General features: G+C 37.5%; 1 protein-coding gene across 2 annotated transcripts in view; it reads right to left on the bottom strand.

Moving 5' to 3' along the window:
• YES1 (YES proto-oncogene 1, Src family tyrosine kinase) overlaps positions 1-27,750 on the bottom strand; it is a 59,909-nt gene extending 32,159 nt beyond the window's left edge. Inside the window, exon 1 of one of the 2 annotated variants that reach the window (XM_087818984.1) lies at positions 27,671-27,750. The gene's annotated coding sequence lies outside the window, so the exon portion shown is untranslated. Of the gene's footprint in view, positions 1-19,289; positions 19,438-27,670 lie in introns of those variants that run through there. The other variant, XM_016211495.2, reaches the window with a different exon arrangement.
• Between the last annotated feature and the right edge of the window lie 207 nt (positions 27,751-27,957).

Below are 27,957 nucleotides of genomic sequence, written 5' to 3'. Positions count from 1 at the left end.
TTCCTAGAGCACTGCCTATTCCCGTTTAATCTGCTTTATTTTTCTTGATACATTTATCACTATATAAAACATATGGGTTGAGAGCACAGACTATTTTTGTTATTCATTTATTAGATGTACAGAATAGAGGTTAAGAACACAGATTTTAGAGACAATGTCTGCATTCAGTCTGAGTCTACCACTTAGTTGTGTGAGCTTTTCTTGGCTTACTTAACTTTTTTGTCCCGTTTCCTCAACTGTGTAATGGTAATAAAAGTAAAACTCAAGAGTTATGAAGGTTAAATGTGTTAATATATGTAATGCCTCTAAAACGGTGCCTGACATATACTAATCACTAATGTTTGCAATGATGGTGATGACTTTGATGATAATGATGGCTCTCTTTTGCAGAATGTAAGAATGGGCAAATTTTATTTTTCAATTTTATTAAAGTGTAACATATAGGCAGAAAAGTAAACAAAACAAATGTACAGCTCAATGAATACCACTGTACTCACCACCCAGATCAAGAAACATACTACTGCCAGCAATCATTCCACTGGAAACGTACCTTGCTATTGATCGCTGGCTCATACAGTATACATAGCTGAAGAGTTTTCTAGGGAGACTGTGCAGTTTATATTTCCATCAGCAGAATATGAGAGTTACCACTGTTTCCCATCTTCACCAATACTTGGCATTTTCAATCTTTTAAATTTATTGGTTCTGGTCAATGTGTGGCTGTTTCTCATTGTGATTTTAATTTTATGTTCATAATTATTAATGAAGTAAGCACTTTTACATATGTTATTGGCCATTCTCTTTTGTAAAATGTTGAAGACACATTCACTTTTCAGAAAGTTGTGTGTGTTTTTCCTAATGATCCTATAAGGCACTCTCCATACTTTATAAATATCAGAGTAGTAGGATTTTTATCCCCTTCACTCCTGTATTCACAGAACCTAGAACAGAGCTTGGAACATAATAAGCACCAAGAAATATTTTTAAAATGAATGTTTGATGTGTTTTTCTTCAGACCCTAATCATCTCCATTTCTACAACTCTGCCTCATAATCTGCCAATATAGTGATTCTCAACCTCTAATCCAATCCAAGGAGATTCTAACATGTCGACTGCCTAACAATCTTTATAAAGTAGAACTCTGTCTATAACACTCTCCAAGATAAATCTTTCAACAGCTTCCAGCTACCTACAGAAAAAAATCCCAACTCCTTGCTCACCAACTTACTTTCCCTATTACCTGCTAATCTTCCAAAGACAGATTTGGGGTTGAGGAAGACAAAAATGCGAATTAGACATTAACTATACAAATCAGAGGGCAGAGAATTTTTTTATAACACTTTATTAAGTCTACTGGGATGACAATGGTTAATATGAACATATAGGTTTCAGGTGTGGGCTTCTATGTTACAAGATCTGTATCAGAGATTTTTTGTTTTGTTTTGAACGATTTTTTATTTTTCAATTACATTTGACATACATTATTATATTAGTTTCAGGTGTATACCCAGTGATTAGACATAACTTGGGGGAGCAGCTTTCTCCCACACAGAGGTGTTGGCAGAAGCCACTGTTCATACTGATAAGTCTTGCACCCATCTGACACCATACATAGCTATTAGAATATTATTGACTATATTCTCTATGCTGTACTTTACATACCCATGACTATTCTGTAACAATCATTTTGTGCTTATTAATCCCTTCACCTTTTTCACCCACATCCCCAACCTCCCATCTGGCAACTGTCAAAATGTTCTCCGTATCTGTAAGTTTATTTCTGTTCTGCTTGTTCATTTATTTATTTATTTTAGATTCAACTGTTGATAGATATGTATTTGTTGCCATTTTATTGTTCATATTTTTAATCTTTTTCCCCCTTGCTGTTAAAGATTAACATTTCACATTAACACTGACTTGGTGGTGAAGAATTCCTCTAGATTTTTCTTGTCTGGGAAGCTCTTTATATGTCCTTTGATTCTAAACGATAGCTTTGCTGGGTAGAGTAATCTTAGTTGTAGGTTCTTGCTTTTCTTCACTTTGAATATTTCTTGCCTGTTACTTCTGGCCTGCAAAGTTTCTGTTGAGAAATCAGCTCACAGTCTCAGGGTAGCTCCCCTGATAGGTAACTAACTGCTTTTTTCTTGCTGCTTTTAAGATTCTCTCTGTCTTTAACCTTTTCATTTTAACTATGATATGCCTTAGTGTGGGCCTCTTTGGGTTCATCTTTTTTGGGGCTTTGTTCTCCCTCAACTTCTATGTCTATTTCCTTCACCATGTTAGGGACGTTTTCTGTCATTTTTTTCAAATAGGTTTTCAATTTCTTGCTCTTCTTCCAGGACCCCCATGATACAAATGTTGGTATGCCTGAAGTTGTCCCAGAGGCTCCTTACATTATCTTCATATTTTTGGATTCTTTTTTCCTGTTCTGACTGGGTGTTTTTTTGCTTCCTTATATACTCCAAATTGCTGATTTGATTCTCAGCTTCATCTATTCTGCTGATTCCCTACAAAATATTCATTTCCCTTATTGTATCCTTACTTCTGACTGTCCTTTTTTATACTGTTGAGGTTCTCACTAAGTTCACTGAACATCCTTATAACCAGTGTTTTGAACTCTGCATCTAGTAGATGGCTTGTCTCCCTTTTGTTTAGTTCTTTTTCTGGAGTTTTGTCCTGTTCTTCTATTTGGGACACATTTCTTTGTCTCCTCACTTTGACAGCCTCCCTGTGTTTGTTTCTAGGTATTAGGTAGAGCTGCTACATCTCCCAGGCTTGGTAGAGTGGCCTAATGTAGTTGTTCTGTAGGGTCCAGTGGCACAGCCTCACCAATCATACAACCTGGGCACTTGAAGTGAACCACATATGTGAGCTGTGTACACCTTCCTCTGGTAATTGAGCCTTAATTGCTGTTGGCACATCAATGGGAGGGACTTACCCCTAAGGCCAATTAGCTTCAAGGACTGGCTGCGACCACTGACCACCACGGTGGGTCAGCAGTGCAGGGGCCCACCCCACAGTGCAAGACCTACTTCAGTGGGGTTCTGCAGCCTGCTGAATCTGGCCCCTGAGTATGTCACTTGTGGAGGTGGTTGGGTGGTGCTTCAACATGGTCTGAAGCTGTCCACTGGGTGTGCTGACTCTGGGGCCTCCTGGGAGGTACAGGCCAAGGTCAGCCACCACCTGTGTTCTGCCAGGAACACCTGGTATGAGCTACAAAGTGATCTGCAGATGGCTGCTACTTGTACTGGGCTTCAAGGTGCCCAGGTGAGGCCAAACTGGGAACCAAGGCCAGCTCCTGCCAGTGCCAGGTTTGGGGACAGATGCTGCTTGTTTGAGAGATTTTAGGAAAATCTGAGGCATGAGCCAAGACAGACTATTCATGTGGAAAAGCCACTGGAAACAGCGTGGGTGGGCCCAAAAGTTGGGTAGACAGGGCCTCAGGGAATCACCAGGGTGGGGCAAACATTGTAAGCCAGGTTGATGGAGGCTAAGATATGGAGCCTGCCTCAAAGCTCTGTGGGGGAAGGGCTCAGAAAAGGAGAAATGGCCTCGGCCAACATCTCTGTCTGGAAGAAAGCTGCTCCTCCAAGTTCTCACTCTGATGATGGATAATTCCGTTTCTTCCCGTATGTCTCTGGCACCCTTCAAGCTGCTGCCCGAGCACTGGAGTTCAGAGAGAGTGAGTCTGAGTAAGTCTGTGCATGGGCCCTTTAAGAGGAACTGTCTGGGACTCCAGCAGCACTCTGTCTCACTTAGCCTCAATCCCCGCCAGTTTCTACAGCCAGAAGTTATGGGGACTTCTCTTCCCGGCACTGGAACCCTGGGCTGGGGGGCTTGGTATGGGGCTGAGACCCTTCACTCTTCATGGGGGACCTCTGCAGCCAAGATATTCCTCCCAATTTTTATCTGCCAAATGTGGGTTTGGGACCAGCCTGTTGTCTCCCTACCCCTCCTACCCATCTCGATGTGGCTTCTTATTTAATTCCCTAGTTGTAGGACTTTCATTCAGCCAGATTTCAGACAATTCTGAATGATAGCTGTTCTGTAATTTAGTTGTAATTTCGATGTGGCTGTGGGAAGAGGCTAGTACCTCATTTACCTACCAAGATTGTCTTTTAAGCAGAAATACGAGGATGTTTAAAAGCCCAGACAAGAGAAAACAAAGTGGGCTTTTAAACCCTAAGTAGTTCAGTATTCAAATACAACATGAAAAAATAAGAGGGGGAAAAGATGAGGCCAGAATACATAGACAGCAACAGGGAACAGAGCCTATGTAACAAGGATCTTATAATCCCTTCTACTTAACACTAACTGTTTTAGACACACGGGCATTTATATAATTTTTGTTGAAAGACTAAATCACTGAATTGTAACTTCATTCTAATTCTTTCCAACAACCTGCCTAACATTTGTTTTTCCCCAAAGGGCCAAGCATAGCAAGAGTTCAAGAACTACTTGTAGATATTCCAACCATTTCTTAAGTTATCAATACCGTAAATCAAAAGTTTTTCAACTTTCTATCACGTAGTCATATTAGAATTTCCAAAGATGTTATCAGTATAGGATACTTTGTAACAGTATAACTAGTAAATCTGGGACAAATTTGAAATAATTTTTTAAATGCATCTGGCTCAATCATTAGCTGATAGCATTTTACAACGTAAAGCGTGTTAAAGGTAATTTGCTTCAAAAATATTTTACATTTTGATAGTGCTTTATTTCCAAAGTGCTTTAATATTTGACTCCATAATAATCTTAATTTATCAGAAGGAAAAGAACAGAGGTCATCTCTACATATTATATTTAATAAAGAACCTAAAGCCTGGAGAGGTTCAGTCACTTGCTCAAAGAGATGACAGTAAAAAGTGAGCACAACTAAGGAGCTTGGTTTTCTGAGTTCTATGCCACACTATTCCCATACAGCCTTTAGGGAAGCCTTGCATATAATAACACTTTCTGTTCTTTGATAAGTTATTAAATATTAGCCTTCAGAAAATGTTACAACATGATAACATTACTGGCAGTGGACTTCACTGCTCCACCTACAACAGAAATCTAACTGAAAACAACACCCTGCAACTCTCCACCCTGACCATGTTGCCTTAACAGTAGTAACAGAGATAAAAAAAATTCTCAGATGATTAAATATACTCTGAACTCTTAAAAAACATTTAAATGTACATTATTTCTATGAACTAATTCTAGCAAGCTAACTAATTATGACTTTATATGCTGTATCCAGCAGGAGAGAAAAGGCTCTAGAGTTTGGCATTTTGCCCAAATGGCTCAAATTTACAACTAAGTTTTAAATCTTTAAAAAATTCTAGAGAAATAAATTTACAGATTTAATTTCCTAAGATACAAAATGATCACTCTCCATAGGTCAAGTGCTCTACAGGCCATAAATGCAGCCAATGATTTTTTCTCTAACTTTCATTTTTAAATCCCCTTTTAGCATAAAGCACAAAGGACAGGCAGAGCCACGAAGGAATAGAAAACAGAGCAGAGAGGAGGAAACAGCAGACTACTAAAGGGCGTGCACTTTGTCTTATAAAAGCAAACAAAGAACTTAATTTTCCAAGAGTCAAAGGAGAACAGAAAATGTGAGCAATGGAAAACTGAGCTTGTAGAGCTCACTGATAGTAATTTTCTACCATCTTTTTCCCTGGTGGGTTTTTTGTTGTTTTTTTTTGGCATATTAGATATACAAACAATTGACCCTAAAAGAAAAGCAAGCCAACTCATTCTAAATTCCTGCTGGTTCCTCATAATTTCTTCAATGGAATCTGGCATAGGATCAGCCATACGAAGGACCTAATGTAAATATGTGAAAAATTGTAAAGAACACTTAAAACTTATTGTTAGAATTATAGTAAAAAAAAAAAATTGCCTGGCCGGGCTTGGCTCAGCGGTTGAGCATCGACCTAGGATCTGGGAGACCGAAGTTCGACTCCCTGCCAGGGCACATGGTTTCGGGCTTGATCCCCAGCAGGGGGTGTGCAGAAGGCAGCCAATCAATGGCTCTCTCATCATTGATGTTTCTATCTCTCTCTCTCTCTCTACCTCTTCTTTTCTCTCTCTGAATTCAATAAAAAAATATATTTTTTAAAAAATTATAGTAAAAAAAAATCACAAATTACATAAAGCCCAAGATTTTAAGGAAATTATTAAATTCAACGTAGAACAGATCAATTATGAAGATCCCAGGTAAAAATTAATTATCTTTAGCCACTATAGGCAATTATTAAAAACTGTTTGTAGAAAGGCACTTGTATTAAGCATCATTTCCTCTACAGTCAACTCTTGAAAAAATAAACTGATTTTATACCTACTTAAGATTTTTTATCCTCTTACATTTTTCACACCTTACCTACTTTCCTTTATCAAGGGTTTTGACTTGCAAATGACAGTAAACAATCAGATATACTTTCAAGTCCTTATGTCAATTAAATGCTCCTCTGACACTGTATGGATTCTTCTTTAGTTGGAGTTTTAAACCTTAAAAACATACCATGCAACTATTTCTATAATAATGTATATATCCCTTCTGTGTTTTTTTTTTTTAATGTCTTTAAGACTAAAGAGTAGAAGAAATAAGATACACACATTTTTAGAAATATCAATTTATAAAACTGACCCAAAGCTTTGATTTTTCCCAAATTCCTGTGGTATTTACTTTATTTCCATCATACTTTTGCTCAATATCTTGAGTTTCAATGTAAGTTTTAGTCAATAGACTTAAAAGTTTAATTGTTATATAAATCAAATGTACAACTCTAAACATGAAATTAATGCAGAATATCTAGAGAGAGGGAGCTTTTGGCAATAGGAGCAACAAGCAAGGAATAATCAAGTGTGTTTCAAAAACCTAATAAGTCACAGGATCGAGAGCACGGCTGGAGACGAGTTTAGGGAAGGAAGGCAAGGAGTAAATCAGTTTAATCTGTTACAGTTCTCGGAGACTAGGAACCTTTCTGACTTTTGATACCCCTTGGTGCAGGTAATGTATTCTGTTAAACCACTAGCCTTTTCTCAGGAATTAGCAGAAGTTGTATCCTGATCTCTTGTACTTAAGCTAATATTTCTAATAATAGGAATAAGAAAAAAAATGTTTAAGTAAGTTTTTATTGGTAGCCAAGAATTTAATTGTAACTTATGTGTTTAAAACTTTTTCCGTTATAAAAAACGTAGTTTTGAAAAAATTTTAGATGTACAAAAGTTATGAACTCTTTTAAAGCACTCTCCTTTTGAGCTTATTTTGCTAATATCCTTTCTCAAGTAAGATGTTATATTACTACATGAAATAGTTTATTTCAATTTTGTTAAATACAAAGTTTTAAAATGCGTGCTTCAAATTTTTTATTTCAAGTATGTTAAAAGGTGCCTTTATTTTATTTTAAATATATCTTTATTGATTTCAGAGAGAGGAAAGGAGAGGGAGAGAGATAGAAACATCAATGATGAGAGAGACATCTATTGGCTGCCTCCTGCATGCCCCCAACTGGGGATCGAGCCCACAACCCAGGCATGTGCCCTGACTGGGAACTGAACCCTGATCACCTGGAGCCTAGGTCAACACTGAACCGCTGAGCCACGCCTGGCCGAGCTGTCTTTATTTTAATTTTTAACTTTGATTAAGAAAATTTTGGCCCGGCCAGGTGTGGCTCAGCGGCTGAGCGTCGACCTGGGATCCAGGCGATCAGGGTTCGATTCCTGGCCAGGGCACATGCCCGGGTTCTGGGCTCGATCAATGACTCTCTCATCATTGATGTTTCTATCTCTCTCTCTCCCTCTCCTTTCCTCTCTCTGAAAGCAATAAAGATATAAAATTAAATTAAATTAAAAAAAAAGAATGTTTAAAAAAAAATTTTATCCTGTTATAATAATAATAAAAAAAGCTATGGTTTTGACATACCTAGGTACTTAAATGTTTATTATCCAATTTTCTTAGTTTTCAATTCATTTAAAATCAGTGTTAATATAACTCCCTGGATATCTACTATGTAAAAAGATATATGAGCCCGGCCGGGCATGGCTCAATGGTTGAGCGTCGACCTGGGATCCAGGCGATCGGGGTTTGGTTCCTGGTCAGGGCACATGCCCAGGTTGCGGGTTGCAGCTGATCAATAATTCTCACATCATTGATGTTTCTGTCTCTCTCTCTCCCTCTCCTTTCCTCTCTCTGAAATCAATAAAGATATATTAAAAGAAATAATAATAATAAATCTTGGTTCTCCTTTAAAAAAAAAAAAAAGGATATATGAGATACCAATTTTGCCTTTAAATAGGCCTGTTTGTCTTCTAAAAATAAAAGCCTACAGAATGGCAATTACACAATAAAATGGCAAAGACAAGCAATACTTTATAGCAATTTGTTGGAAAAGAGCTTGATTTTACTTTTCCAATTGATGGGAAAAGTCTCTCAGACCTTTTAAAATATCATCTTATTAGATAACCACAGGCATTCTCTTCCAGAAACATAAAAGGTTGATGATGAGTGGCTATTTCACTACAGGGAGCTCTTTTAGCTGGTACAGCTATCTACTGGTCATCCACTGGAACACCTTCTAGGAACCTCAAATTTACCATGTCCAAAAAGGGACATGCCATCTCTCCTACCAAAATCCACTCTGCCTTCTCTGTCATCCAGGTCTCAGTGGACGGTAAATACAGTGTTCCTATCCACCTTGCTGCCTTAGTCAGGAACCTGAGAGTCATTCTGAACTCATCCCTCTCCCATGCCCCATATATCCAGTCAGTCACCAAGACCTGATCATACTACCCTGTAATTCCAAAATTCTTCCACTTCACTCAACTAATTACTACTTCTCTTGACTACTAATCATTTATTGTCTGGATTATTGAAAAGGCTTTCGTAACTGATCTCTATGCCTCCAGTGTTACAGTTTCTCCAGTCTTTTCTGGCTGTAGTGTGAAGTGTGTTTGTGTTTTTTAAAAGATCTGATTAGGAGCTTTCAATGTCCCAGCTCCCTCTTGCTCCCAATATGAAAACTAAACTCTTTAATATGAAATAGAAGGCCCTGCATGATTTACTTAATTTTCCTCTCTTGGCTCGTCTCTTTCCATTCATCTTCTTGCATGCTATGCTCCTTGCATACTGAATTTGAGATCTTCATATGCACCATGTTCTTTTTATAGTTAGCCCAGAGGATATTCTGCAACATTCACTATATCAGATCATTAATAAATCTTCATCATCATGATTCTGTATTTGCAAATCAGCATGCTTACTAAGATTTATTTGTAAACCACCACCCCCCCTCCCCCTGCCCACAAATCAAGGCTCATGGCACTTTTATGGTCATTTGTACAAAGCTGTGAAAAATCTGAGTTGCTAGATCCACATTCCCAGCTCAAGTCAAACAAGGCTCTCATACTCTAAACCAGTGTCCTTCCCACAATCTAATATCATTTTTTTTTCTTTTGCATTTTTGTGCTTTTTGTTGGTGATATTACTGTTTCAAATGGTCCCCAGGTGTTAGTGCTGAAATACTGTCTAGTGTTCCTACACCAAGAATGCTGTGGTGTGTCTTACAGAGAAAATATGTTAGATAAGCTTAATTCAGACATGAGTTATAGTGCTATTTGTGAGTTCAGTGTTACTTAATCAACAATGTATTAAATAAGGTGTCTTTAAACAGAAGCACAAATAAACAACATTATGTACTGGTCAACTGATGAAACTGTTACATACAGAGGCTCACAGGAACCTGACCTTGTATTTTCTCAAGGAGTAATCGTTCAGTATTCACTAATTCCGTGTTCATAGTGACTTGCTAACATAATTACCACAAACAATGAGAACTGACTATATATGAATATTTTGATATAAAAGATTTAAGTGAAGTCAAAGTTTGCTTTCTGAAAATTATGATTTACATACTGTCAAATTCCCCACTAATAATAAATTTTTAAAGAAAAAGATGTCTAAAATGTATTTTAAATGTTTTCAAAAGTATAGCTTTTAAATATATATATATCTTTATTGATTTGAGAGAGAGGAAGGGAGAGGGAGAGAGGGAGATAGAATCATCAATGATGAGAGAGTTATTTGATCGGCTGCCTTCTGCATGCCCCCTACTGGGGGATCGAGCCTGCAACCTGGGCGTGTGCCCTGACCAGGAATTGAACCTTGATCTCCTGGATCCTAGGTCGATGCTCAATGGCTGAGCCACGCCCAGCCGGGGAAAAGTATAGCTTTTTGTTCTATTTTAAAATTATATCTTTAATAAATTAAGCCCTAGCCAGTTTGGCTCAGTGGTAGAGCATCAGCCTGTGTACTGAAGGGTCCCGGGTTCACTTCCGGCCAAGGGCACATACCTCGGTTGCAGGCTCAATCCCCAGCCCTCATCTCTCTCACATTGATGTTTCTCTCTCTTTCTCTCTCCCTTCCACTCTCTCTGAAGAGCAATGGAAAAAATATTCTTGAGTGAGGATTTAAAAAAAAAATTAATAAAGCCCCTGACAATTTCTATACCACTTTTGCATTTTTAAGTGAATTAAAATTCATTCAAATAAATTGTTATATATTTTTTTGCCCCAAATAGAAAAGTACTGAATTTGCTAACCATATATTTAGTTATTGATTACTAAAACAAAAATCAATAATGTGAGCAAATGAGAACTAGTAGTTATGACACTCTTATTTTATATATCTAATATTATGCACATTCACTACATCTCAAAACTTCTGACGAATAAATGAGTAAAAGAAGTACCTAAAACCCTTGCCAGTGTGGCTCGGTGGTTACAGCATCAATCTGCACACCAAAGGGTCACGGGTTTGATTCTTGGTCAAGGGTACACACCTGGGTTGCAGGTTTGATCTCCAGCCCTGGTTGGGGCCTGTGAGGGGAGGCAACCAATTGATGCATCTGTCTCACATTGATGTCTCTCTGTCTCTCTCTCCGCCCCCCCTTCCCTCCCTTCCACTTTCTCTTAAAAAAAAAAAAAAGGAAAAAATACCCTAGGGTGAGGATTAACAAACAAAAAAAGTAACTAAACACACGGTAATACACCAAGTAGTAGTCTAATTAAGCATGTAGGATAAAATAACTAATGAGCTGAATTATAAACTAGTAAAATTACACTTCTTTTCATTAGATGACAATGATAACTACAAAACCAACAGGTAACACTTACTGAAGAGTTAGAATGGGATAGCCACTTTGTTTAGCACTTAAATGGACAATCTCATTTAATTTTCAAAATACTCTGAAAAGCAACTACTGTTACTTTCCTCACTTACAGAAGCAAGACCTGATTGATACAGAGGGTTAACTCGTCTAAGGTCATACAACGAGTGAGGCAGTTAAGACTTCAGAGCTCCATTGGTTTACCACTGTGTCAAACTGAACAACTTTAAAGCTTCAAGTTATAGAAATACGTCTCTCTAATAGCCTGAGGTATTTATTTAAAATGAAGGTACCTGGGTTCTCAGTCCAAGTTCATGGAATTAGAATTTCTGGAGGTAGAACTTAAGGACCTATATGTTAACAGACATCTCAGGTGATGAGCAGCCACAGTAAAGTTTGAGAGCCACCACTTTTAAGTATATGACTCACCCCTTACTCCTATGTTCCACACACACCTACTGGCTACAACCAGAAAGCATCTTGCCTTCTCCATGTCTTTGTTCATATTATCAGCTACTCTGGAATGCCCATTTTATTTGTTCTTCAAATTGTAATCAAATACCACCCTCACCAAGCATTTCCCAAAGGTGCATTTCTCTCTTCTCTTGATCTGTCATTGAATTTTAAATTTCCAATATAATATTTATCTCAGGTTATCTAAAGTATTATATTTAACTGATAAGCAGGAGAGGACAGTTTCCTTTTTATCTCCTAAAAAGCTTAGAGTAGATTTAATTTTTTTTAAAAGGTTGAATTAAAGAATTGAATTATGAATCCTCTTACCCATCAATGTTTAGGAACTGACCCAAAAGATAAATATTAGTCAACAAAGTAATGTATAAATCTGGTTTCTTGAACTGAACTGAGTGGAAATAAAAAACTAAGTAAAAATAAGGAGAGGGTAAGGGGGGGAGGGGAATAAATGGTGGTAGCTTGGAGTGGTGAACACACAATACAATATACAGATGATATATTACAGAACTGTACCCTTGAAACCTATACAATTTTATTAACCCATGTCACCCCAATAAATTCAGTAAAAAAAAGAAAAAATACAAGTGTGGAAGGCCAAAAAGCATGTTATTATAACCCTTCCAACTGATGCACCATCTGGGGTGACTGATGCCTCAACATGTGGAAGGAAGAAAAAAATCAGAAAAAATACAATGACTACTCTATACAAGTTAATACTGACAATGGTTATCAGAATTGGTAGTACTGTAGGTGATTTTATTTTCTTCTATATAGCTTTACTATCTATTCCAAGTTTCCTAAAATGAACATGTAGTTCTTTCAAAATCAGGAAAATAATCTCAATAATATCTTCATTTAAAAAAAGTCTAAGTAGCCCTGGCTGGTGTGGCTCAGTTGGTTGAAGCGTTGTTCCGTCTTGGTCAGGGCACATACCCAGGTTTTGGGTTCAATCCCAGTCAGGGTGCATGCAGGAAGCAACCAATCGATGTTTCTCTCTCACATTGATGTTTCTCTCTCTCCCCATCTCTAAAATCAATTAAAAATTTTTTTAAAAGACAAAGTAAAGCCCGGCTGGGCGTGGCTCAGCCATTGAACATGGACCTAGGATCCAGGAGATAGCAGTTCGATTCCCGGTCAGGGCACATGCCTGGGTTGCGGACTCGATCCCCAGTTGGGGGCATGCAGGAGGCAGCCGATCAATGACAACTCTCTCATCATTGATGTTTCTATCTCTCTCTCTCCCTCTCCCTTCCTCTCTCTGAAATCAATAAAGATATATTTAAAAAAGAAAAATAAAAATAAATTTAATCCATAGTAAATTAACACATCAGATTAATTTACTAGTTATCTACATCTCCTTTAAACTGTGAAGACTTGATAATGCTTATGATTTCAACAATTGCTCTAGCCTTAAAATGTCCATATAAGGTAAGTGACAAGAAAACAGCAGCTATATAATAATGGCAAAATGCATATTGACCATTCTGACACCATCTTATCAACTTAGGGTGGCAACAAAAATTGGTACTATCAGTTTTATGCATTACCACTACTTATTAACTGCTATAGTTCCACTTAGAAAAAGGTAGGAACCTTATAAACACTCAAATAAATAAAAATTTATCAGATTTGGTACATACCAAATTTTTATATGGTTGAGTTGCAAGGACCATATCTATATCATAAAATCAAGTAGGTTCTACAAGATATATGTTCTGAAGGATTTCATTCCATTTATAATATGAATCTCTGAAAAATATGAATTTGCCTGTTTTGGTTTTTTGGAGTAAAAAAATTAATGTGGAAATTGTGTGAATGATTTTATTCTAGTCCAATGAAGCTATATTAACAGAAGATAATGTTTTTAATCAAAGGTGATGTTTTCTTTCTTTCTTTCTACCTTCATATTACGAGGAGACTTACATAGACTTAGTCTCTAGTTCCTTAGCATGTCCTAAGAATTAAAGCCAGAACCTTGGTATAATACTTCTGAACTGTTCCTTATTTCTGTCCTATATTATTTCAATCCTAAAATAATTTTTTAAAACACATATATAATAACTATGTATACATAAGTAAAAATTTTTTAAGTCTTATTAAAAATGAAAAGAACAAACTTTATTAAGGTTTATCATGTAAAGGAGTGGAGCCACAAATATTGTGGAAAATTGTATTAAAATTCAACAGGTTAAGAATTTTGTAATCCTGACACTATTTTGTGCTCTTACCAGACAGAATGTTACAGCACTATTAGCAGTTTGCTTACTCAAAACCAAATGTAGAAAAAAAGTTTGTTGAAGTCAATTATATCAATCTTTGTCACATTAAGGCCCACAATTTATAATAGCATCTATCTGGAAAATAGATATTTAAAATTCCATGAAGCAAGTTACCTATATACATGCATAAATTACTTCTGACTTCAGAGAATTTTCTCATGTTGTTTATCTTTTACTGAGTATTGACAACAGAATATATGCTATACAGTAAAACCTTGATATAACGGACTAATTCAGGTGAGGGGGGTGTCTGTTAAAGCCAAAAGGCCGTTATACAATAAAGTAGGTAGACTCGTTTGTGTAATTAAAATTATGTATGAAAAGTCTAATTTCACAGAAAAGTTTTCTATATGTATTACTATGATTTTAGATTTATACTGAATAGATCTAGTAAATGCCTGCATTTACCAGTCACTGCAAGTAAACAAAAGCACACAGGTAGGGCACGGCTGAGCACCTGTGGGCACTTCCCCCGAAGCGCCTTAAAACTGCTGCAGAAAGTCTTGTCACTGGACAAAAGAACCAATTACCTCAAGATGCTGAGGGATCACGTGCTAATCATTACCAGAACATTGTTTAGGAGCAGTAACTCTTGGATTTAAATATGTAGATATAGTTGTAGATATGTAATATTTATTTACATCAGCAAAATTACTACAGTGTTTTTCCAACATATGGCTTATTGGTTAAAATCTGTTAAAAATAACAGTAAATTAATAACAAAAATAACTTGTTAATTTAATTGTAAACAAATCTTGGTTAAAAGCATTTTAAAATTAACAGGGTATTAATTTTCACATGACATATAGATGGGAGATCAAAGGCAACTTTCAGTGTCTGCATTTATTAAAATTCATCTTCATAGGCAGTGATTTTCAACCTTTTTCATCTCATGGCACACACATACTAAAATTCTGCAGCACACCAAAAATAAAATATATTTTTTGCCAATCTGACAAAAAATAGGTGTAATTTTGATTCATTCACACTGTACAGCTATTGTGTTGGCTGTTGTCATTTTTATTTGACAATCTAAGGGAAAAGAGGTCAGTGCCCCTGACTAAACAGTCAGGTAGTGCATGTTTTAAAAATTCTAGTGACACACCCATTGAAAATCACTGTTCTAAGGCATCATTTAATCAATTTTCTTTTTTTGAGATGTCTACCTGTCTCCATGATTTCTCTATTATTGGTGGGGCCCAGGAATAGCAGCTATGTCTTCCAGAACCTTTAGATAGAACTCTTCTAGGCCCAGAAGTTTAAAATCAGTGAAAGCTAGATACCCTCTTACTATCTATTATCTACTTTCTTATTCCTTTTTAGGGGTCTTTTAACTTAAAGAACATCCTCTTGTATAGAAGTTAGGAGATAAAAAGAAGACATGCTACGTGTTCCCCATTAATTATTATTTCAACTTTCCTAAGCTGTGGATCTGTGGCTTCTTTCTTCTAGATGTGAATTTATCTCTCAGAATCATCTACATTATCATTAGTTTTCCTACTTCTAAGCATCAATCATTCTAAAGATCCTACTCATCCTCTGACAATATCCAAAGAGGTTTTTGACGCTCTTTTCTACTTGACACTTACTACGTATTTCTCCTTCTGACTTAAGTTCTATTCATTAACAAAAAACAAACAAACAAAAAGTAAAAACCAAAAACTAAGCCCCAGTAGGAATAGCTAAGGGCATGTGGAAGTGTGGTTGGAAAGGGAGGTGTGAGATGAGATGGAAGGGGGGGGCTTTAGTGCCATCATAATTTCCACCTGCCACTACCCCCACCAAATTCTTTCATAGGGCCAATTACTGTCTTCTCAATCACTAAAAGTGCTATGTAAATACTGATACTACAATCCCCATTCTACCCTAGCCTCCTCCCCTAAAGAGGGCTTCCCAAGCTTTTCGTAACAAAAAGTTCTAAGGCATTTTTAGGCTTTTTATTTCTTTAGGTGGCATACTGTCAATTAGAATCTCACCAGTTTTAAGCCATTAGATTCTTACCAGTTTTCTAATATGTTTCCTAAAGTCTAGGACATACAACTCCTTAAAATCCAGAATTCCCTTTCTTGCTACGTTTTAATATAAACCCAAGAAAACAAGGTCCTTATCTGTAAATGTTCTTTCTAGAATTTACATATCACTATCTCCCCTTTTCTATTCATCCTAATTAAGTTCAAAATAGCAAATATTTTGTTGTTGGTGGTGTTCTCTTTAAAATTATAGTTGACATACAATATTAGATTAGTTTCAGGTATACAAGAGAGTACTTCAACATCTATACACTTTACAAAGTGATCACCACAAGTCTAATAACATTCTGTCACCGTACAAAGTTATTACTACATTATTGGCTATATTCCCTATACTGTATATTACATCCCTGTGACTTATTTTATAACTGGAAATTTGAACCTCTTAATCCCCTTCACCTTTTTTGCCCAATCCCCCCAAACCCCTCCTCTCTGGCAACCATCAGTTTGTTCTGTTTCTATTAATCTGTTTGTTTTGTTTTGCTTGTTTGCTTTGTCCTTCAGATTCCACATATAAGTAAAATCACACACAGCATTTGTCCTTTTCTGTCTGAGTTATTTCACTTAGCATAATACCCTCTAGATATATCCACATTGTCACAAACGACAAAGTTTCATTCTTTCTTACGGCTGAATAATATTCCATTGTATATGCATATACCACATCTTCTTAACCCATTCATCTGTCAATGGATACCTAGGTTGCTTTCATATCTTGGCTATTGTAAATAATGCTGCGATGAACATTGGGGGGGGCATATATCTTTTTGAATTAGCATTTATTATTTCCATGGATAAATACCCAGAAGTGCAATTGCTGGGCTGTATAGTTCTATTTTAAATTTTTTTGAGGAACCTCCATACTGTTTTCCATAGTAGCTGCACCAATTTATAATCTTACCAACAATGTATGACAGTCCCCTTTACTCCACATCCTCACCAGCACTTAAGTTTATTTCTTGTCTTTGTGATAACAGCCATTCTAACAAGTGGTATCTCATTGTGGTTTTGATTTACATTTCCCTGATGATTAATGATGTTGAACATCTTTTCATGTGTTTGTTGGCCATCTGTATGTCTTCTTTGGAGAAATGTCTACTTACGTAAAATAGCAAATATCTCTATAGCTTCCTTTACTGCTTAAAACATGAAATTAAATTTTTCCAGATATATACTTATAAAAAAATAACTTTCAGAAGATGTTGGGATATCTGACATTTTCCATCATATCTGGTTTGCTTATATACACATATTGTTGCCATAAATTCAAAAGATACCACCTATGTCCACACCGTTCAAATAAATAGTCTAACCACATTTATACAACCAAATAGTATATTTCCATATAGATGTCTGAATTGTTTAACTATTAGGTTACTTCCTCTCCCCTTTTTTGGCAGAGACAGCTACTTTTCCAACAAAGTCTTCGTCCCCTTCTATGGTTGTCACTGGAAGGCAGCTGCCCGGTCAAGTACTATTTCCCAGCTCTACTTACAAACATATATTCATATGACTTGTTACCGCAAAGCAATGTAAGGAGAACTGATGTGTGCCAGAGTTTTTAAGAAGCGTGGTTGCTAGAAATATATTTAGAGAATAATACATAAAAAAAGGACTCCTCTTACTGAAAGTACATACTTTTCTTACTGCTCTCTAACATTTACAAGTCACAATCAAACCTCAGAATCTCTATCACATTAAAGTAGAAAGTTTATGTAAATTCATTCTGAGTGTTAATGTCACTAGTTTAGCACTAGGCCTTCCACTCCAAGGAGTCTTGAATAAAAAAAAGCACCTGTGGTTACTGCATGAATTTTTAGTGAGGAGCTAGCTATATGTTGACATTCCTTTCTTTCATGCCCGTGGTAGGCAAACACTACCAACAGACTGTTGCATTTTGCTATATTTAACAAGTGCCTACTATGTGTTACGATCCTAGGTGCTTGGAGTAACTTCCACAACCAAAACAAAGATCTCTGCTCTCATGGAATCTACATTCAAGCAGTCGCCACTCCCATCATTTAGACTTTGCACCACAGTTTTAAAAGTATCTGCCAACCCTTTTAAAGACTCAATAAACATGAGCAATGAAGAACTGCTGGAGTGATGTGTAAAGGAATTATACTGTAGACATTCCATGTGGGATAACAACGCTACAAAATCAAGCTAATATCCCCGCTAGAAAACAATGTTCCAGCTTATTAGAGAGGACAATGGGTACATTCTTAGATACAACTGAAAAAAAAATAAAAGGAAGCCAAGAAGAAAAAGCTTCTAAGGTGGTGAAGGAAATCACTGTAATAGAATGTCACAGAGTGACAAGAGTAGCAAACAAAATTTCCATTTGGAGCCTTAGGTGAGGCTCTTCATCCAAAGAGTGAGAATTTCATGTAACAATAAGATTTATAGGAACACGCCAGTATGGAAGAATCCTACTGTTTCCTCCAGAAGGAAGTGAAGGCTGGTGAGTCTGTACCAAGGTGTAGGAAATTCCATCCCACTGACAGGGCAAATTAGAAAATGTGCTCTCTTCCTGCAGCATGTATCTAAAATGTGACTGAGGACCATTTAGCCAATGCAAACCTTCCATCTATTTCTACTAACTCATCTAGGAATAAATGATGTAATTAGTAGAAATTAAAACAATATTGTACAGTAGAAGTTTGAGTCAGCCTTTGAGTCACAAGACTCAGATCTGAGAAGGGGTTTGGGGAGTTGACTATATACAAAGAGACTATATATACACTTTACAAACCCAAACTTACAAAAGGACAGCATTTGCTACAGTTTAGTGTAATAATCCATATTTTGCATGCTCCTTTATTCTTTTGACGAATTAAATTTGGACCAAAAAAGAAACCTGATGGGAAATACATCTGAACACTGTCTCTGTTAATCTAGGATTAACATCTTACTTTATAAAAAGATAAAGAATGCTTTGGAATTAGTATATCAATTTTTCCATTACAAACCCAAACCTACAAAAGGAAAGCATCAGCTACAGTTCAGTTAGTGTAATAACCCATCTTTTTCAGTTCATATAATATCTGACTTTGACACCTATTAAATATGCACCAGAAAGCTACTTCCACTAAAAAGGAAAGTGTTAAGTGGCAGAAAATTCTCAGCCCAATACAAATGTACAGTATAAGGGAGAAGGAAAAAGATAAGAAATGCCCTCTTCCATCACTGCTCCCGATTCCTAAGGAATTGTCTTATAGGGCATAGGTTTGCTGTCAGTTAACCGTAGATCAAATTCAGTTCTACCAAATCATTTAGTCATATGATGTTGGCAAATTACATATACTTTCTGATCCTCAGTCTCTTCATATATAATAAATACCTACCTCATCCATGATTTTTGTGTATTTTGAAAAGGCATTTCAAAGATTTACGTTAACTTGATAATGCATATGAATGTGTACCACAGCACCTGTCACAGAACAGGCTTTCTTCCTTAACCAATGCCTAAGAAAAGGAGTGAATTGGGTGAGAAACAGAAAAAAGAACACAAAAGGAAAAATTACAAACTCCACATTATGTCCTTTTCTCTTTTCCCCCAAGCCCTCCTCTCCTTTCCTCATTTTTGTTTCTCATTCCTAATCTTTTGAAGCTTTCTAGAGTAAGAGGCAGGCTTCATAGTGCCTACCAAGCAGGTGGGATAATCTAGGGAAGCTTCTGTACTTAAATTCAGCTTAACAGTAAGGCATCACTGGGAGAGCTCTAGTATCCCAATATGGAACTCATAACAGAGTGGTTTTTAGGGTGAGGAGCTAGGAAGGTGGGGTGGTATGGAGATTGGAAAGGCTATCACCCACTGTATAACCACAGGATCTATTTAGTAAGTCAAATATTTCATCTGTTCAAGAGCTCAGCAGGTTTTAAAAAACAAACAAAATAAAACCTGAAAATCAATTAGAGCACATTTACCACTGAAACACTGTTATACCTGTTAGGTTTTTATAAGTAAACGCTAATGAGCTGCCTGGAAATCTAACCCAAAGGGTTAACCTTACAGAAAACACTTTTTCTGGGAAAAGATTTTGATTTTCAAATAAATGACTGACAAAGTTTGGGAACACAATCGACTTATAATTTTAGTTAGTTTGTGTTTACAAAATTATTTTGCAAATCTTAAAGAAGCTAATCATTTTCAAGTGCTCATGCTTATTTTGTTCTAAATATTAACCACATATGTTACAGAAAAATATCCACAATTACTCTGCCCTTTTGTCAATTAAAAAAAATAAAAGTTTTAATGTAGCTATTTTCCTGATACAATGTGGCAAAGCTGTCATCCAAATAGTCACAATTACTGTTAAATCACATCTCAGCTACCTGCTTTAATGAAATTATTTTTTAAAAGCCTTGCTTTCAAATGTGTCTTTTTATAGTAAAACTTCTATATAGGTGTTGTGGAGCCTGGTTATGTGAGCCACAAATACCTGTAATGAACTAATACAGTGGTACCTCGGTTTTCAAATGTAATCCATTCGGGAAGACCGTTCGAGTTCTGAAACGTTCGAAAACCGAGGGGTCAACAGCCGACAGCTAGGCCTCAGGATCTTGCCCCTCAGAGGAAGCCGTGTGGCATGTTCGACTTTCGAGGCGTGTTGGAAAACCAAAGCATTTACTTCCAGGTTTACGGCATGCGAAAACCGAAATGTTCGTCAAATCCAGGTACCACTGTATCTAGAAAAACATCAAATCAAGCCTTCCTGCCCTGGCTGGGTAGCTCAGTTGGTTGGACCATCATCCAGATACACCAAGGTTGAAGGTTTGATCCCTGGTCAGGGCACAGAAAAACCAACCAATGAATGTATAAATGGGTGGAGCAACAAATCAATGTTTCGCTCTTTTCCTTTCTCTCTCTCTCTAAAAAATCAATTAAAAAAAGATCAAGTCTTCCTGCCTAGAGAATTAAATCCATTTACTTGAGGTTACACCTATCTAGTACAAAGGGATTTATTAAAGTTTCAGAGGTATCACCAACTAATATAAAAAACCAGAGAAGTGGCTGGCCAGAAGCTCAGTGGCTGAGTGTCAACCCAGGAACCAAGAGGTCACCAGTTCGAATCCCGGTCAGGACACATGCCTGGGTTGCGGCCTCAATCTCCAGTGTGGGTATGTGCAAGAGGCAGCCGATCTCTCATCAATGTTTCCATCTCTCTATGCCTCTTCCTTCCTCTCTCTCTAAAAGAAAATCAAAACATTAAAAAACAAAACAAAACCAGAGGAGTATTGCAAGGGACTGTCACACTAAAAAGATCTACCAATCTACAAAATTTATAACAGCCTAATAATCATAGTTCCGTCCAACTATGAATTCCTAAAATGCAGCCGTCATGCTGCAATTATTTTCATAATATCAAAACTAGCATAGTGTTTGTCACACCACATGTTTAATAAATATCCACTTAATAAAAGGAATAACACTGCACTGGAATAACACTACATTTGCCTGAGAAAGTCCACAGCCAAGTCTGTGTCAGGTTTTCATTATAACTTTTACTTACCTGTTATCTAATTTTATTTCAAATTCTAGATTCTAAAAATTTTCTTAAATTTTTTTTATCAATACAAAAACTTCAACCACACATTTATATAAGGCTGAAAAGATACTAGAAACCATCTGGCCCAACTACATCCTGTTTCAAATGGTGAAACTGAGGCCTATCGAGTTTACTGAATTGATGAAGGCCACATAACTCTTCATTGTCAGAAATGGAACTAAATTACAGATCTTATGCCTTTTAGTCTTTTCCTTATTACACTACAGTTGCCTTCTATGCTCCTTTTCCAATGCTTATTATTTTTAAAGTATCCTTATCTGTAAAATACTAATTACATCAAAAGAAAATTTAGAAATCCATAAACTTCCCATGGAACAATTATAGTATTAATTTATGCAGCAAAAGGCGCCAACTAGCCCTGGCTGGGTAGCTCAGTTGGTTAGCATTGTCCTGATACACTAAGGTTGAAGGTTCAATCCCTGGCCAGGGCACATATAAGAATCAACCAATACATAAATAAGTGGAACAACAAATCAATGTCCCCCTTTCTCTCCCTCCCTCTCTCTCTAAAATCAATAAAATAAAATTTTTAAATGCCAACTTTCTCCAACCCACCCCAATTTCTACTTATGCTAAAAATCTGAAAGTTATATTAAAAAATTAAGTGACTAGTCTCCATAATTAGGTTAAGAAAACCTAGAGTTTACATACTGCTAGGAGGCTGAAATCAGACAATCTTTAAGAGTTTGAGTAGTCAGGCCTTTCCTGTCTCTGTCCCCTACTACCAATAACCAGCAGACATATTCTATAAACTATGCATTCTTTTACACACATTATGTCAAGAAAATCAAAAAGAACTTTTTTTTTGGTTCTTGAAAGATATGAACATAAGTCATAACATTGATTGCCACTAGTAACATGACAGGATACCAAATGTATTTTAGAAAAATCTATGATATATATATTCTTTGCATAGCTTGGGCTTTCTACAGTCACTAAAATAGTAAAAACATTCCAAAATAAACTTTATTAAAATAACCTTTAAATTCAATTTGCAAGTGTTTAAACAATTCTGTAAAATCATTTTCTAGAACAAAACTTTGAGGGTTAAAAAAAAGGGAAAAAAAAGAATTTAACATTAGCTTACAAAAAAGCACCAAGCTAGTTTTGGAAAATTTTAGTAGAGGTGTTGTGTGTGGAAGCCTGTATATATAAAGTCATATAGCCCAACCACATCCCTGTAAACAATTAAAAATTCATTAAGTATTTATTCTACTAGGGACTCTTCTCAAAGATTCATATAAAAGAATTCCTTGCCATAGTGCTCAATGAAGTGAGCACTAGATCAAGTATATCAGTCATGGAAAGAAATGTGCTTTTACATTGGTGTTTTGTGGGAGCATAAAGAAGGGGGTCAATATACCAATGTATTGCTAAGTATGTGCTAATATAACAATGTACACCTGTTAATGTTCATGAGTGTAGTATTCTGTGCCTTTTCCTTCCTTGTGGTTATACAAACAAGAATGAGTGCTGCTTCTCCCAATATTCTCTATTCCCCATCCAAAATTAGCCAAAACCGGAGCCACCAAGTTTCTAAGCCAGGATTAATATGAGTTGTCTTCATAGATTTTCCGGCAGTAGTGGTAAAAAAGACAGGATGCTATGGCTCTTTCTTGGCATGTTTATAAACTTAGCAACATTTCAGAAGCAGCAAAAATTGCATCTTCCAGTTGGGGGCTTGCCATATTTAGATGCTATTGTATCTGTGTTTATTGATGCCCATCTTCTCATACCCCAGGAATAAAGGAAGAACAGGAAAAAGAATCTAGGGTTCCTACTTGCAAAATTCAGACAGCTACAGGGGATATGTCATGTGTAGCTAGTTCTAGATCTCTTGAAGGTCTTCCATTTCAGTGGGGAATCCAAAGAACCTGCTTTATAAGCTCTCCTACCACCCCCAAACAACAGTAATAGCAGTAGCACTTCTAAGAGACACAGCTTAAAAGCAGCAATGGAGTAAAAATACGATATATGCTTCATATATACACTCAAACAAGGGAAACTGAAGGGCAATGCTATCCCAGGCACAGAGGCTTATAACTCAGTTCTGGTGTACCTCACTGGTACACCATCCTGTACGCTGAAATTACTCTTTCCTGGAGTGAGCTTCAAGATCTTAAAAAGTAACACCAGGTAAACCCAATCCAGACCAGGATGTGTTGCCATCAAGTCAGCTAGTTCCAAGATAACAGTAGTAGTGCTGCTGCAGCCAATGATCCCTTGGCACACAGACATGTTAAAATTATACTGGCAGCAGCACCGGCTCTTCTCGCTCACCCTCTGCTGTTACTATAGCTCCTTTTGCTAAATCTGCCTCTGAGTTTAGACAGGAGCTGGATGGTTCATAATCACCCAGCAGCTGCAGCTGAGCAATACTCAGGCTAATTGTGGCGCTGAAGCAGCTGAGAGGAAGAAGAGATAATACATACCCTGCCATAGGCACACACAAACTGCCATACCCACTACCAATAAGATACCAAGATACTTTAACAGGAATGGGTTATTTCCTTTAAAGAAAGGCATTTGTACCTTGCTAGAGGAACTTATATTTGTATTATAGACCTATTTAAATGTTAACTGAAGGTGACCTAAGCCACGTAGGGTTCTGAACAATGGAAGATTTTAACTAAAACTTCCTGTAAATATTCATGTAACAAAGCTAGCACCACAAACATCACCTTTATAACATGACTGAAAGTTCCTGCGATATAAGAATTTGGCACAGATGTGATCTCTTCTTCCACTCATTACAAAATGCCAACTAAAAAGCTACCAACAACTAAAATAAGCCTCATATAAAGCAAGAAAAGTAGCATAATATAATGTTTCTCAGCATTTTCAAAACTCCAATGCCGTATTGTAATTTGCTTTCTTTTGAAACGAAACATACCCTTCCTTTAGGTGTTATACGACACATCTTCATTTAACTTAAGTAAACAAAAATATATTTTATGCTCACAATTTCATGACATCCTTAAGAATATCAAAACTAAAAATATCAAAACTGATCTAGACAATTACTGTTCCAGAAAACAGAAAATGGGTAAAAGTGAAGACTTTACCTTGATGCCATAGTTAGTTCTGAGTTTTAACTGTCATGTCACATAAACTTTTTGTAAACTAAAGTGTATTTTATATTTAATGACCGAACAGTACCCATTATTTTAATAAACATATTTTGATTACCTAATTGTCACAATATAAAAGTTGAAGAGAATTTAAAGTTAGTAAAAACCTGGTGTCTTCCTTCAAAATATTAATATGTTATTTACATGTCCAAGTAGTTGCATGCACTAGCTGAATATGATAATTATTTAGTAAGTCTAACCCTCTTTGCAAAGGACAATGAAAGCAGTATTCTAAAGTCAGTCACCAAATATTACATTATTTATTTAAGTACCTTATATGTAGTACATTACACACAGGCTTCTTTAAAAAAGAAAAAAAAGTTTTATGTAAACTACAACACAGATAGAGAAAAGCACAAAGAACAAACGTATGGCTTAATGATTTATGCTAAGACCAACACACCTTGCAACCACACCAGGTTAAAAGAACTTTGCCACCACTTAAGAAGCTGAGTCCCAATCACAACTTCCTCCCTCTCCTCATATCTTTACTGTCATAGAAATCACTTCCTTGCAGGTTTTTAAAAAATATAGAGTTATCACCCAAGTTTGTATTCCTAGACAGAGTTTAGTACTGCTCTTTTAAATTTTTTTACATTAGGCTTCTTTTTAGTATAATGCTAACAGGAACTTAATTAATGATGACTACACTGAACACGACGTTGAGAGTTAAATACATTTATAAAGAAAAATTACTCACATTAATAAATTACTTACTGCCTAAAAAGATGCAACATTAGACTTTGTTTAAACAAGTCTTACACCATGGGCTGGTAATATTTCTCCTATCCTGGGTCATTGCTACTCTTTTAGAATATTTCTTTTTCTAACATTACATATCACAAAGAAGATCTATTTGCATGGACACTGATTTTTTTGTTTGGTTTGGTTGGTTTTGGTGATGAAACCTGGGAACGAACCAAGGATGCATGGACATTGATTTTGCAGCTTAAGAATTTCCTGAATTAAAAAAAACAACTAAAACTTAAACCATGTATTAATTGTAAACGTCAGCCATAAGACAAATTCCACCTATCCCAGGATGATAGGTCAAAGCTGTAATTTCACTTTCGGTTGAACAGAAAGGATTCAATTTTGTGGTTTATGAAGTCAGCAAAAACATACTGCAAAATTAAAGCTAATGTAACATTATGGTGGTTATAGCAGAGTACATATTTTAAGAGCCATTTTACCTTTTATTCTGGAAACATGGATATGAACTGTCTTGTATTCAGATTCAGCTCAAAGGCAATTGTTTTATTTGTTTTCAAATTTAGGACCCTATGAATTGCCAACCAGCATTCAAAATCTCCACTGAGGTTTAGCTAATATCCAAAAGTTAAAATATAATTAAACTTCTTTTTCTTAAATGTCAACTATGGCAGGGGTCTCGTATATTAGTAAAACAAAACAAATGTATGGTTTAATGAAAAACAACTTTCTTACAGAACAATATATGAAAATCATATATGATATATACAAGATCCTTGGCTTCTAATACAAGGCACTCCTTCATTACCTGTCCATTCAAAATGTTTCCTGTCCACTGTGTGCTAAGCACTGCAGCTAGTTAAGATATTTGATTTAGCCCTGGCCTGTCTGGCTCAGTGGTCAGGGCCTCGACCTTGGAACCAAGGGGTCGCCGGTCGATTCCAGGTCAAGGGCATGTATCTGGGTTGCAGGTTCAATCCCCAGCCCTGGTGGTCCTCTAGCAGGAGGCAACCCGTGGATGTGTCTACGTCTCTCTCACCTAGATGTCTCTCTCTCTTTCTCTCTCCCTCTCCCTTCCTCCTCCCTTCCACTCTCTCTAAAAAGTCAATGGAAAAATATGTCCTCGGGTAAGGATCAAAAAAAGGATAATAGATTTACCACATACTTGCCTTAAATGTATAATCAAGTGTATACATTTAGTAATATTTTCTTTAGTGTGTAATTTAACATTAGAAATTTAACAAGATGGTTTATATACATTTAGAATTATCAAGATAACTTCAGCACTGAAATCCTACAGTTAAAATGCACAAACATATTATAAATATACATGCGCACATGTGAAAGCATCTACTGTATGTGAAAACACGCCAGTGGAACATATATACACAATAAACGGCATGAACATAAAGTTGTGATTCCACTACTTTTCACTTCTTTAATAATTTATAGATTGTTAGTGCATTATTCCAAGCCTGTTTCAATTAATTACGCATAAAATAATTCAGCCAAATCCGAACTATGCTGTGTCGCACTCACTACAAACAAAATTAAAGCAGTCCCCACATCGGACTTGATTTTCGAAGAGCTTCTTAAAACAACGCTGCTCCATGCCCAATAAAGCAAAAGCTGGAAGCAATTATCAAGCAGAAAAACACACTTTAAAACAAAATTTTCTGTAGCACGTGAACAGTGGAGACGGAGTGGCATAATCCTGTAAAAGTGGATGCTGAATGGCATATTTCCCAACCCCCAACACATAACAAAGGAAAACTTTAACATGTTGTGGTTTTCAATCAAACCAAGTGAAGCGAGAGGCTCACCCACTCTCCCGACACACACACGCCCTCGTCCGCGCGAACGGCACAGCTGCCACCCGGCGAAAGTCAGCGCTCAGACCCCCGATCTCCGGGGCAGAGAAGGGCCGCTACCCTCGCCGCTTCCTCCGAGGTGCGGGCCAAAGTAAACCTCGCCCCCGCCTCGCCCGGTGGCCCACCCGACCTGAAGGGCGCTGGGGGCGGGGGTTCCCCACGCTCCCCCGACCTTAAGCGGGACTTGGGTGGGACCGGGGAGGGCAGGACTGGGCGGAGACCGAGTCAGGGGGCTAGCAGGTAGCTCCGGGAAGGAGACACGCCCGCCCGACGAGCCGGCTCGGGGGAGGGGAGAAGTTTCTCCTCAACTTCCCGACTCCGAGGCGGCGGGGGCGGGGAGCGGCGGCGCCTGCGGGCGCGGGCGGGCGGGCGGGCGCCGGGGCCTAGCAGCGCCGGGCCGGGGTCGACCGCCTCCGCCCGCGGGGCCTCGTCGGGTCCTTACCTGCTCTCCAGTCGCGCTCACATGGATTGCTGCTGCTGGGGCTCGGGCGCGGCGGGCGGAGGCGAGGCCCGCGGGGCCCTCTCCTTCCTTCCACCCCCTCGTCCCGGGCGCCCGGCGGCCGCGACGACGGCACGGTCGACCCCAGACTTGTTACTTCAGTAGGAGGGAATTCCCGGGCTCCCCACCCCTAGCCCTCACTCTCCACCTCCCGGCCGCCTCGCGCCCGCCCTCGCTCCTGGCCCCGCCCCCCCGCGCGGGGGCGGGGCTGCCGCTACCTGCGCGCGCTA

The sequence above is a fragment of the Miniopterus natalensis genome, chromosome 7 (assembly GCF_054644295.1).
Source record: "Miniopterus natalensis isolate mMinNat1 chromosome 7, mMinNat1.hap1, whole genome shotgun sequence".
Lineage (NCBI taxonomy): Eukaryota > Metazoa > Chordata > Mammalia > Chiroptera > Miniopteridae > Miniopterus > Miniopterus natalensis.
This window is presented reverse-complemented; position numbering and strand designations above follow the sequence as displayed.